General features: G+C 39.3%; 1 protein-coding gene across 10 annotated transcripts in view; it reads right to left on the reverse strand.

The window, feature by feature from the left end:
• Positions 1–9,241, reverse strand: part of NCOA3 (nuclear receptor coactivator 3) — an 85,629-nt gene extending 76,388 nt beyond the window's left edge. For 2 of the 10 annotated variants that reach the window (XM_083802160.1, XM_083802167.1), the window contains exons 1-2: positions 9,066–9,149; positions 8,387–8,441 (exon numbers count right to left, since the gene is read on the reverse strand). The gene's annotated coding sequence lies outside the window, so the exon portion shown is untranslated. Of the gene's footprint in view, positions 1–8,386; positions 8,442–9,065 lie in introns of those variants that run through there. The other 8 variants (XM_083802165.1, XM_083802164.1, XM_083802162.1 and 5 more) reach the window with 6 other exon arrangements.
• Between the last annotated feature and the right edge of the window lie 3,923 nt (positions 9,242–13,164).

Here is a 13,164-nt window from a genome sequence, read left to right on the forward strand (position 1 = left end):
CCTGACTTGGCCGGAGCTGTGGTGGAAGTGCAGTGCATGGCGTCAGGAAGACAGCATTCCATAGGAATGCATCTAAAGGGTTACGGTTTTCTATTTCCAGCTAATAGAGGAAAGAAGTCAGTTTACTGTGACATCTCTTGCTTTTTGCACAATATACCACCTTAGCTCCCACACCAGCATTTAAGCAAAGCAAAAACAAAAACAAAAAACATAACATAAAGGATTCTTTGCGCCCTAACCCAAAAGAGCATAATTCAACAATGAATATCTGTAACGACAGAAAGACAAGGCACATTCAAAAGTACAGAGTCATCTAGTTCTTGGAGAAAGGTCAGGGAGCCTTTTTGTAAACAAGAATTCAACAGAAAAGAGCTTTAAGGTAGATAAATGATGTTGAACTTGTAGAGCCCTTCAGTTTTATTTTCAGCAATGTATCTAAAGCTACAATAATTTTATAAGTAACCAGTAAATAGGCTTAAAAGTTAACTGTTTTATAGAAGAATACGATTAGAGCAGGATGTGTTTCCTAATGTCTTTCTTTTTTCATTATACCAAAGACATGGCAATTAGGATCCCTATTACCATGCAGTCCTTATTGGAAATATAAGTCTAGAATTACTATTGGCAGCAAGAAACAAGATGATCACTGCCAGGTGACAATTCATCTAGTAACAGCAACAGTTAACACAAACTGTAAAACAAGAAATTGAAGGCAAGTTTAATATATTAATATCCATGGTTGATATCCAGCATGTGTTTGGTTTATGTACATTCTTACACGTGAGGTTTTTTTTTTCCATAATTAGTTTACAGGGATCATTTGCTCAACAAGAGGCTTGAAGTTTCAGTCAGAATGAAACTCCTAACTGAAATTCCAGCAACATAAGCATGCCTGCATGTTATTAAAGGAAATAGTGGAAAATTTCACAGGCTGACATCCAGAATGTCTGCGGTTCCTTTTCATATTTTTCTCTTCTTGCAAAGCAGTTATTTGACTAGAACTTTAAATCTTATGCGCGCGCGTGTGTGAAGCCTGGAAATTTCCACTGCTTTAAGACTTTTAAAAAGCTTTCTCAACTGTACAGCTCAAACAACCTGAGAATTGTGACTAGACAGAATCCTCAGTTTAAGCAGAAGTTTCATCGACAAAAAGCAGTGCTAAGACAGGAAAAAAATGAAAAACTTTACTCATATACTAATAGCATTGCTTGGCTAATCTGAAATGTTACCGTACTACACATTAATCTCTTGATAGAGGTCATTTGAGGTCCAGCTACAGACAGATGGGCAAGGGAAGATGAAGCAGTTCAGGATAAAGCTAGAGTGGATGACATTGCAAGCTACCCTGACCCTCTCAAATGATGGCTCTCCTCGAATTTCCTTAAATCTCTACTCATTTCACACCTCACAGGGTCCTACTCTTCACCCCTACCACCTTCTTATGATCTGGTAATGATAAGCATTACCAGCCTGACAAGTTTGCTAGCCCTTGCTCTACGCCAGACATCTACAAGTCTTATTTATGAGCTATAAACATGCATCACCAGAAGAGAGCTTCAGCAGAAAACCCATGGGTGTAACACAAAAGTATTCAAAAGCTACTCCACACAATGTGGATGCCTTCTGTCAGTCTTCTGTATACAGATCAAAAGGAATCCCTTCCTCTTATGGGGGAGGGGGTCAAATGGACATTCAAGGGTAACAGAGGTGCTGCTTTTGTTCTATGTAATTAAGAGGACAATTTGCAGAGAGACTACTCTTGTTTTTGTTGCCTTTAGAGCTATTATTAAATATTTACTTTAAATACTGTTTAATAAGGAATTTTTATCAATTTACTGCATAAAATTATTTCCTATTTTGACAATTTTGCTTTCAAATATGCAAAAATAAGTTATTTACAAAATGAGAACAAAACATACACCAGTACACGCCATCGAACTACTAAGCAAACAAATAAGATAACTAAAGTGTCTTGAATCTATTTCCTTTTATATATTTTAAAAGGCTACCACACAACTATACTTACATGAAAACTACAGCAACATGACTGAGCAAATATTTTGAAACTTCCTTCTTATGTAGTTATAACGAGTCTCTCTTGTAACACTTAACAATTATAACTAAGCCAAACAAATGGTATAATTACTGGCTCAAAGAATCAAAAATCTACCAATACCTAACATTACATAAAATGTGGTCATTTAGTAGGCCACATGCTGAGATCTGTCCACTGAGCCAGACATCCCCATTGGGAACATCAGAAAGGCTTTCACAGAAGATTGAGAAAGCGGAGGAGGAAGTACTACAGCAAAAGATGCTTCTACGTCTACTTTAGTACACAGCAACAAAGATGCAGAGAGCTCAAAAGGAACTAGAACAGGAGCCATAATTCCCTGGTTTTGTCCAGCATCTTTAGCCCAGACTTTATGTGGAAAGAAGTCACCAAAGGAGGTCTTTGGCACTGACAAAATAAGTTACTGTTTTTTGTTTTAAATGATACCTTTAGAATGTAAGCTGCTCAGAGCGGGTAACCATTTTTAACCCACCATCATGAGGTTGAAGAAGTAGTTTCACTTCCTTTTCCATAAGCTTCCAAGAGACAAGAAACAGCACTTCCACACGTTAATTATGTGCAGACATACACTCCGAATGGTTGTCTAAAATTTCAGAAAAGTTCATCCAAGTAGACTGTATCAGCTGCTACACATGGTTGAAAGCAGCTTGCAGCACAGACATGTCCCTGATCTGAGGCTCACTAGCCTGCAGCAAGTCTGGTGAAAACAACTTAGACATTTGACAAAACCAGCAAGGTTAATTTGTTAATACATCCCATAGGATGATCAGTGATGTGTTAGAATTACACATTAGTGCACACAGCAAAAACAGGGGAATGCTATCTTTGCTTTAGATTTTAGTTCTTCCAGTTGATGCAGAAAAGAAAAAAATAAGCTTATGTTGACTGACTACTCAGAACCATTAAATTTACTTAAAATACTGGAGTAGAGAGTATGCATGTCACTTTTTTAGGGTTTTTGGCAAGTAAATAAATCATTCATATAGAAGTTGAACAGAAATTGGCTGATGTACTTCGACCAAGTTGGTTCACAAGTGAGTTGGTCACCAGAACTTTTCATGCTGAATCACCACTGGAAGTTGCATTCAATTTCACACCACTATCTAGATGTAAATGACTCAGCTCATCAGTATCTGGCAAATGGCATTTAATAACAAAGCATTAAATCCATGCAGTGTTAGGGTTCTCTCTAGAACTACAGCAATATTTGAAAGACTTATTTTTAAGAACAGTAAGAGGTCTAAAAGACAAAAAGTGAACTATTGCTTATGCAACTCATGAAAGAAGCCCATCTATATACCAGACCTTGTCCTCATGATTTCTGAAGTCATATTTCACTAATTATATGAAGTAAATAGTAAATTAGCACCCTTACAGCTTACTACTCATTTGCCAATATAAAGTAGAAATAGCTGTATTGTTGCACTATGCTCCAACACTTCATATCTTGTGCACTTGCTAGAGCTCAGAGCAGTGACAGCCCTGCCTAGTACTTAGAAAAGCAAAAATTTAGAGGTTTTCAGATGAACAGAAAAAAAATCACTACAATAAGCGTTCATCACTTCTTACAGTCTCCACATTGGTACAAGCTTCAGAACAATGGACTTAACAAGCTAAGTGTTAAGAATACTACCTATCAGCACAGAATACTCCATACTTTTTACTCACTGCCTTTGCCCTTTATACATATGTACCACTCCAAGTGATCCTGAGAGGTACTCAAAACCATAAGCCCTGCTAGGGAAGAAAAACCTTAGAGCTTTGGACGAGCAGCTGACATTCAAAAAGAACGAAAAGGAAAGTTGAGTTGCATAAGATATCCTCACTGAGATGAACTCTTTCACCTTTAGAAGGTTTCAGGAGGGCTAGAAGTCAACTTTTATGTTCCCATTTTCACATCTGCATGAGTTTCTTCCAACCTACAGAGAGGGGTAGAACTTACACAGTGCTTTTCTGCCTAATCAAGAGAATAAGCTAAAACAGAAGAGCTAGTATAACAAACAAATAGTAGGTAATAATTTAGGATTTACAGTATAAAAAAATACAAAATAGGGAAGTGTGGAAATATTATTTGGGTTATTGAATGCTATGTAAAATGGGTAAAGGAAGCCTGCAGGACTAAATCCTTAGCTTATTCCCAGGAAAAGACAAGCTTCAGCAAAGTAACTCATAACTACATCTTGCAAAAACTTGAAAACCATACACTTTCAAAACACAATACTTGCAAAGAGATTATCCCATTGTCTGTTCTATGTGGTTTTTCAAATGGAATGTACAAAGAATCCTTCAAAGCAGTATCAAAGTCAACAGTTCCATGATGCATTGTAGAACAGGAAGTCCTTATTCCACAGAAGATTTAGTTTGAGGTTACCGCACCTCCTGAGTGTTTGCTGTAGTAGGAAGTCTGATGAGACGTCCCCATAACAGGCAGTTCCCAGAATACCAAACCCATTTAAAGATATAATTTATGCAAAGCTTGCATGATGCAACATCTCTAAATCCATATCAGATTTAATATGATGATCTACAGGGACCTAGAGGCATCCATTAGCATTCCAGAGCTTTACCTCCAAATTCCTAATCCCAAACACTAGCACAGCAGAACATGGTAGCACTTAGTTGCACTAAACTAACCATTCCCCCGCTAACCTCTCAGTTCAAGCAGCACAGTGTCCAACAGGTTTTTACCATACCTCACACATGGAAGTTTCAACACCATGGATTACTAATGCCACCACTCCAAACAAATTCTTGGGTCATGCTACTCATAAACCAAGTTTTAGCCCAATGGAGATACTAGGCAAACAAAGTAAATCCTGAAGAGCCAGTCTCGTCCATACATTAAACAGCCCTACAGTCTGAAACCAGGGAAATAACCGGTACTTGTCTTTTCTTTTTACCCTATCCCACTCAGTCCCCCCTTCTATCACTACCAAAGAAATAGCATTAGTCTACAACTACCCAAGAGATAGGTGAAGTGCACTATACTGATAATGGTTTTAGACACGCAACCTGTTTCAGTGCTGCTTTTGAAAAAGCAGACAACACATTTTCTCACTTCCATGAAGCAGAGAACAGAAGGAGGAAGAAAATCTTAACTCAGAAGTCTCACACACACAATATTCCGTGCATCTATATACATAAACCTACCTTGAAAATGGGTCTCTAAAAGGCCTGCTGGGTATACCTGTAGTACTCAACTATTTCATTCCACAGCTCTGACACATCCCAACATGCACGGAAGCGTGGAAACAGTAAAGAGTACAGGCTTTATGACAAAAAGCTCATGCTCAGCTGAGGCTAATGCAGGTGCTAATCATTATGGCTAGCAGCATAAGAGTTATATTGTTCTGCAGCTTTCCTCTTGTCCCTCCTCCCCCGCCTTCAGGTGCACCTGATAAATCAGGGCACAACTGCTAGGTAGTTTAACCATATGTGTAACAATTTTTTGACAAAAGATTGCTTGCCCTGACCTAACAATTATTACATTTTCTGGAGAACTTTCCTAGTGTTTCAGGTTTCTAGCATATACTTCATAAAATGCAATTATAATGGTGTTGGGCTTGAAGTCATGACACTATCCATGCTTGTAGCCTTCAAAAATGAATATAACTCGATGGTCAGAAAGTCTTTAAAATAAAGTTTCTAAGAAGGCAATGATCCACAACCTACCAAAGAATGTTCACAGCAAACAGTTTAGGTGTACCTGACCAGAAGTCACATTTAACAAAGAAGGTGACAAAAGGTGGAAAAAATAAAAATAAGAAAAAACAACAGCATGTGTGCACACAGTCAGTGAACAAAAAGACAAAAGGTAGATAGATACCTGTAGAACTGAACTTACCACCTCCATTCTTCTAGCATATTGCAAAAGCAGTGACTACTGCTGCAGGAAAACCTTTTTCCCAGCCTCAGAAGTAGGTGCCTTACGCTGTATCCTAAGCTGTCAGCAGTAACAAGTATGAGTTTCCAGGGTATAAGTAAAACGGGCAGCAAAATCTCTGGTGCCCCTCTCCTCCTTCTCATTTAAATAGCACCCTGTCTTAAGCAACTGCCTTTTTCTTACCTCTACAGAATGTCAGAAATAGAGCTGGCTCTAGACAACATAAAAGAAAGACCTGTACCTACATCTAAAAGCATAAAACCTCACCAACAGTAATTCCATATGCTTCACACAAAAGACAAATTCCTTCATGTGACTGAGTTTGGAAGCAAGTTAATTTTGTTCTGCTTCAAGGACAATCAGCTTGCTGATAACTGTCAGCAGAAAATAAAAGTCACCAATTAAATTTAAAATATTATTAAAGTAATAGGGTCTGTCTGAAGTATACCTCCTATTTACACAGGATGAAAAAGAATTTGATGTACCTTCCCTTAAATAAATGCAACATATCAAATCTACTATGGAATATTTGTCCTCTGATTTTAATCAGTAGCAGCTAAATTCTTTCACAGTTGCCTCTTCCCTAATACATTACGTTTAGAAACATCAATAGATCTAGCCACAGAAAAAAAAGCACACAGGCATGTTGCCCTAGCATCCAGGTTTAGGTATTCTTCACCATCCTCTCATATCCTTGGCATAAAGAATACTATTCCTCATCTTCTCCCCTGTCATTTAGTATTTTAAAAAAATACTAAAAATATTTAAGATATTTCTAACTACTTATCATCAAAAAGCTTCCATGAACACAATGCAGAATATCCTGTGTCATACAGTCACTCAAGATCACATCTTCAAGGGAGCCTCATTTAAATGCAGGAGTTGAAGCAACCTCCAGTGTCAGACTGTAGTGTCCAATATCATTTCACATGCTATCAGTGGCTTGATTTTGCAGACAAATATAACCAAGATGCCCTTTCTTTCTCTTTTAAAGAAAAAAAAAACCAAAACACTCTTCTATGCAACTGTAACAGAGAAATTAATCAAAAAGGTCTTGACTGTGATTTCTTGTCTGGTATAAATGAAAAAAGCACACGATCAAAAGATAGCACTCTATCGTAGAACAGATTTCCTTCTCCTTCCCACCCTGCATTTTATCTCAGCTATACATTAATTTGAGTGATATTATGCAAAAAAAAAAAGTATATATGGCAAGCTTCTAAGTTAATAAATCCAAAGACAGAATGAACTAGGGTTTTAAAAGAAGAATTTAAGAAATCCCACGACTCACATGCCAACATAAAAGCAGACTGGAAACAGTACATCGTCGTCAGGAACAATATTTAAAGCAAGGCTGAATATTGGGTTTATTCTGCCTGCCACCACTTCCTTCACTTATCCCCCAACCTCTAGTTTCATATCAGAACAGCAAATCCACTAGTAAAAAGACCTATCAGTAAAAGATCTGAATGAAATTCAGAACCACAGCCAGAAAAACAGCCCTTTACAACAAATGCTAACAGCAAATAAAATTACAGTAGATTATCACGCAGTCTAGTTTAAAAAAAAAATCAAAAAAACATGCAATTTGGTCAGTTTCCTCTAAACTCAAGCTCTTATACTGGGGCTTTCACACAGATGTTACTATGAAGTTACCTTGTATTTGGAACGCACACATTTTTGCATCCTTCTGTTATCAGTAGAAGATATTTTACTATAAAATATTTATTTCACAACAGTGATGACTGATATTTAAGCATATGTTAAGTTTCCTTTTCAAGCAATATATATTAAGATATTTTAAGGAATATATATATGATAGATATTGTATAGCTAGACATTACTGACGCTTATGCTTCCAAATTTGCTTCAGTTTTGTCTTGTTGCTCCTAATAAAATATAACATAAATCTTTTACCTAAAAGTTAACAGACAATACTAAAGGCTGAATCAGTTATTTCTTTATTCTTTTAACAGGCTAAGCAGGAAGGAGATACATCATGAATAAGAGAGACTGATTTAAAACTGATCACTAGATGAGCTGACAAAAGTGAGAAGCTTCTCTTTTAAAATAAAACCTCAGCCTATGCCAAAGACCAGGAGCAGAAACCACAAACAGAACCAACTTTAGAACCAAAGAGGACTCTGGGAACTATGTCAACCTCAGACAATATCCCTACCCATGTTTACCCCAGTATCACTAACACCTTTCCCAGGCAGCAGTCTGTGACACCCCCCCCACGCTCCTAAAAAAAAAAAAAAGTGTATATATACACGCACACGTTGTCTTATCTCCATCCCTCAAAAGCAGCTTCACTGCAGCTGTGAGGCAGAAACAAATAAAGAGGCAATGGAAATCACCTTTCATTTCCACTATTCTCATCCCTTTCCTCACTAGCAGAGACATGAGAAGTCACCTCTGAAACTTACCAACGCTACAGGATGATCAGAAGGAGAATGCAGATAACAAGGTCTTTGGAACCGCCTGTGTACCAGAGAAACCCAGAAGAATAGCAGATGGGGCCATTCTAGCCCAGGTATCTCCCCCCCCAACACACACCTTTTACCCAGGCTGAGAAACAGAAAGAATTAGACGCCTCTAAACGCGAGACTGGGAAATTCCGAGCGACCCCAAGGCTCCCAGCGTTACACGAAGAACCTCCACCCAAACTCCCCCTACTTCGATACGCATCACACGGCGACACGAGAAGCCTCCAGCCCCGCGCAGCAGCCTCCTGCCGCCGCCTCAGCCATGCCTGCAGCTAACTGCGCGCAGCCCCAAAGTTACAGCGGTTGGGAAGAGGTAAAGGCGTGGAGGCGCTGCCTTGGGCACCCCCTCGCCCCCAGCCCAGGGGTTACTCCTCACACCCGGTCCGACCGCGCTCCCCTCCCTCAGGGAGCCGCCTCCGTGCGAGGAGAGGGCGGCAGGCCGAGGAGAGGGACGCCCCTCAGGGCCAGCCCCGGGCTGCTCCGTGCCCAGCCAGGGGCAGCTGCCCGCCCTCCCCCTGCCCGTTCCCAGCCCGGCGCCGGGAGCCGGGCAGCGAGAAGCAGCAGCAGCAGCAGCTCTCCTCCCTCCGCTCCTCGCTCCCTCCCTCCCAACCCCGCTCACCTGGGAAAGGCGCCAAGGCGCAGCTCCTGCTCCCCGTCTCCCCCGCGCTCAGCCGCTCGCCGCCATTTTCCTCGCTGCCCACATTTAAATAGGAACCGGCCTCCGCCAGCCGCCCGGCGCGGGGCGCGCTGGGAGCTGTAGTACGGCGGCGCGCGGGGCAGCGCGGTACTTGTAGTGTCACGGGGAGCCGCGCCCCGCCCGCCCTGCCAGGGCCGGAGCCACCGCCCACCTCCCGGGGGCTCCCCTGGGCCGGGCTGGGGCCCAGCTCGCTGAGGGCCCGCCGGCAGGGGCCTGGCTCGACCTCCCCTTGCAGCGGGGGGCGGTCAGGGGGAAGCTGTGTGGATACAGGATTTAATAATGAGCTTTTGCTTTGCGTGAAGGGTTACAGCGCTGCGAGGCGCCAGCCCCGCACTGCTAGATAGTGGCTGGGGGGATTTGCTGTACCGAGTACGAGCTGTGCCATTTCAACAGGGGAAAGCCAGGCTGCTGAAGTCAATGCTTAAAATAATTAAAACAGGTTAGAGTGAAAGTTAAAAAGTACACAAATAATATCCATTATTCCCTACTGCAGCTATACATTAGAGACAGTTTTCAAGCTAAGTCAGACTAGCTGTTCAGTGTCCATCTGTTTAAAAAAAAAAAAAGGCAAGGCAAGGACATGTAAGACTGGGACCTCACATAATACAGCTTAACTGTGCCCCAGGTTTGCTAGCAGAAATCCTCTTTTTCAATAATTTTTAAAACCAGACATTAAAACATTCCACATTAAAATAGGATGTGTGCAGAATATGGTATAGCAAAGTTTCAGGTACTCATAAAGGTGGTATATGTTTTTTCAAAATTGAAAGACCGTTTTCACAGAGCATGAAATAATGAAAATGCACAAACTGAAGACCTGCCAAGCTACTCGTACAGAATCCATTACAGGGCCATAGCCACAATTTGTATTCAAAAGGGACAAACAAATGGAGCAATTAAGTACACCTTCCAGTAATTCCCAAATAAAATAAAAAAAATTAATATTGGGCACCTATGAGGAAGTTACTAGTACAATACAAGCCTCTGGCTATCTCTGAAACAAACATTACAAACCAAGTGAATATAGAGATGAAAGAAATCCAAATACGTCAAGTTCTGGAAAAACAAGTTTCACCTTAGATTTTACCTTGTAGTTATACTACAAAAGAACTTGCCAATTACAAATGTGTTTGGACTTGTGAGCTCAGTTTTAACCAACTGGTAGAGATAGAATCCTTATCACGTTATCACAGCAGGAAAGAGTTGATGGTGTTAGGGTACCTTAAGAGAAATGAGGTCCTGTTGCATCTCCTGAAAGCATGAGTTCTGCCATTTAATGATTCCACTTCTTCCATTACGAGTTATCTTTTTCTGCAGGATGTTCTCTTCTTCCACTATGGATTACAGTGGAGCATTCATCAGGACAAGAACAAAAGGGGTGTGCAGGGAGGAACAGGTTGATGACAGACAACAGTAACACTGGAATTTAGCTGTTGTGTTTTGGTTTTGAACAACTACATGTTATGTTTTTTCCATGTAGGTCATAAGGTCTTTGAATTATACTTAGATTGAATCTATGACATTTTAGACTCAACACTAATTCAGAACTTCATGTCTCAGAATTGTGTATTTTTGTTTTCATTTTTAATCTTGTTCTGTTTTAGCAATTAGAAAGATAATTTCAAAGTTAGCTCACTTTATATAAGGGAGGGTACAAAGATAAAACGCTTTCACTTTTCATTGATGCGATGCTCTACAGCAATTAGTAATAAACTCCCTCAAATTTTTGTACTTAGTACTTTTTGTACTTAGTTATAAGCTGATAGTAATAATTGTAGCTGTAAAATTGCAACATTTAACATTTTTATCTATTTGCTCCACCTGCTGGTGCATTTTCATTTGAAGAAATCTTTAGAAGCCTAAATGTATTAAAAAATTGGCCAAAAGTATACCCTAAGACGCATACTTGACTTTAAGGTTAATTTATGTGATGTACTTATTAAATTCAACTCTCAGTCAAAAAAAAGCCAATGGATACATAGACTTAGGGAAACATGACTCATAGCTTACTTTTTGGACACTGCCATTCATTTTTAATGTGACAGTAACACAGCTGGTCATCATTTTCCATCATCTATTATTCTTCTCAAAAAAAATGTTCTTTCATATGGGAGTCTCTCTACGTAACTGATTTGTGTCCTGAATTTTCCAAGATAATTTTCTGTTTGGACAACTAGCGTGAAAGTTCTGTTTCTTCAGCACATTTAATTGTTCTCTGCTCAGAGACAGAAAAAAAAAACAAACACTGATCAACAAGCACTCTTTATTAGAAGTTCCACCTAAGAATAGATTACTTTCCATTCCATATACTATTTTTTTTTTAATTTTACGTTTAAGTGCAAGGAAAAGGTAAGAATAGCCCCATTAAAAGCAACCTTCCAAGGCTACAATATTTTCCAATAATACTGCAGGACAGAAGTAGCTTTCCATCCCTTCCTCCCTTACCAAATAATTAGAAACAGTAAATGTGAAAAGAACAGAAGCAACCCTCCCAAACAAATTTTTGGTATTGGATTTTTTTTCATCATCATCGTCATTCACACAGCATTAGTTGAGGTTTCTCTGATCTAACCAGGTTAATCAGAACTAAGGCGGATAGCATTATCCCCAGGTTTTCTGGAACTGAACTGGCACTTTTTGACAAATGGAAAGTTTTAACTAATTTCTGTATTATTTTAATAAGTTTTCCGTACACTGTTTGCAGCAATTTGATTGCAGAATGCTTGACTACAGTTAGAGAGAATATGCAGTGTCCAAGAAATTTTAATTAGCATAGCTGGAAGAGAAAAGCTCTTCTGGCACTGAATAAGAATCACAGAAAACCAACACTGTTAGGAAGTGGTTAAAGATGTTGAAAAACTGCAGTATACTTGGGGGGGGACTGTTTTTCATTTATTTTTAATAAATCCAGACAACATATATACCCCTCTTTCTAGACCACTAATTCATTTTGCATGGCTAATCTGCTTAACTGACCAGACTACCAAAATTAACTGATTAACAATTTTAAAAGATGTTTTAGCAAAAAATTAACAAAACTCCAGTGTAAAATTAGATGCACCAGTAACACAGCCTTAGAGAATTTTTCTTTTCAAATGGAGAAAATTTTCCTCATCAGTATCTTATCAAGTGATGAATCAGAAGCAAACGTATGTTGAAAACAGTTTTTGTTCTATGCATTATGGATTTCGCATTAAATAAAAACCAAAACCCTATGTGCAACATACACTGCAGTGTATTCAATTTTTTTTTTTTTTTTTTAAAGCAAGCTCTCACTAAAGTATTATTTTAGCTCATACAATGACTGATGAAATTATAAAAGGAAGCTGTGGGGAGCTGGGGGTCAACCTCTTTTCACAGGTAACTAGTGATAGGACTAGAGGGAATGGCCTCAAGTTGCACCAGAGGAGGTTTTGGTTGGAAATGAAGAGAAATTTTTTCTCAGAAAGAGCAGTCAGGCATTGGAATGGGTTGCCCAGGGAAAGTGGTGGAGTCACCATCCCTGGGGGTGTTCAAGGAAAGGTTGGACGTGGTGCTTAGGGACATGGGTTTAGTGAGAGACATTGGTGGTAGGGGGTGGTTGGACCAGATGATCTTGGAGGTCTTTTCCAACCTTAATGATTCTATGTTTACCTGAATTCAGGTGTTCATATTGCATTAAAAACCACACATTTCAACACTCAATTTGGTTACCCAGAAAAAACACACAAATTAACTGAAATGAAAATACAGCTTAAGTAGAATTAAAAACAAGCCAGTGTATTTGTTGCAATCAGACAGACACACATTCAGTATAACCCACAGTACACTGTTGGTTTCAAGGTAGAGTAACTCTACATTTTAGGAGATAATTGTAACAGCATCAAACAGAAGTGTTAGAATGATATTGTTTGTAAACTTTATTCTGTTGTTTCTGGTCAGTAAGTTCATAAAGTGAGTGCCAGCTACTGACACTTAAAGCTAAACACCTAAAATTCTATACTTTACAATATATCAGTGCTCTTCCGCCCATTTCTCTAAC

This window comes from Anser anser (assembly GCF_964211835.1).
Source record: "Anser anser genome assembly, chromosome: 16".
Taxonomy (NCBI): domain Eukaryota; kingdom Metazoa; phylum Chordata; class Aves; order Anseriformes; family Anatidae; genus Anser; species Anser anser.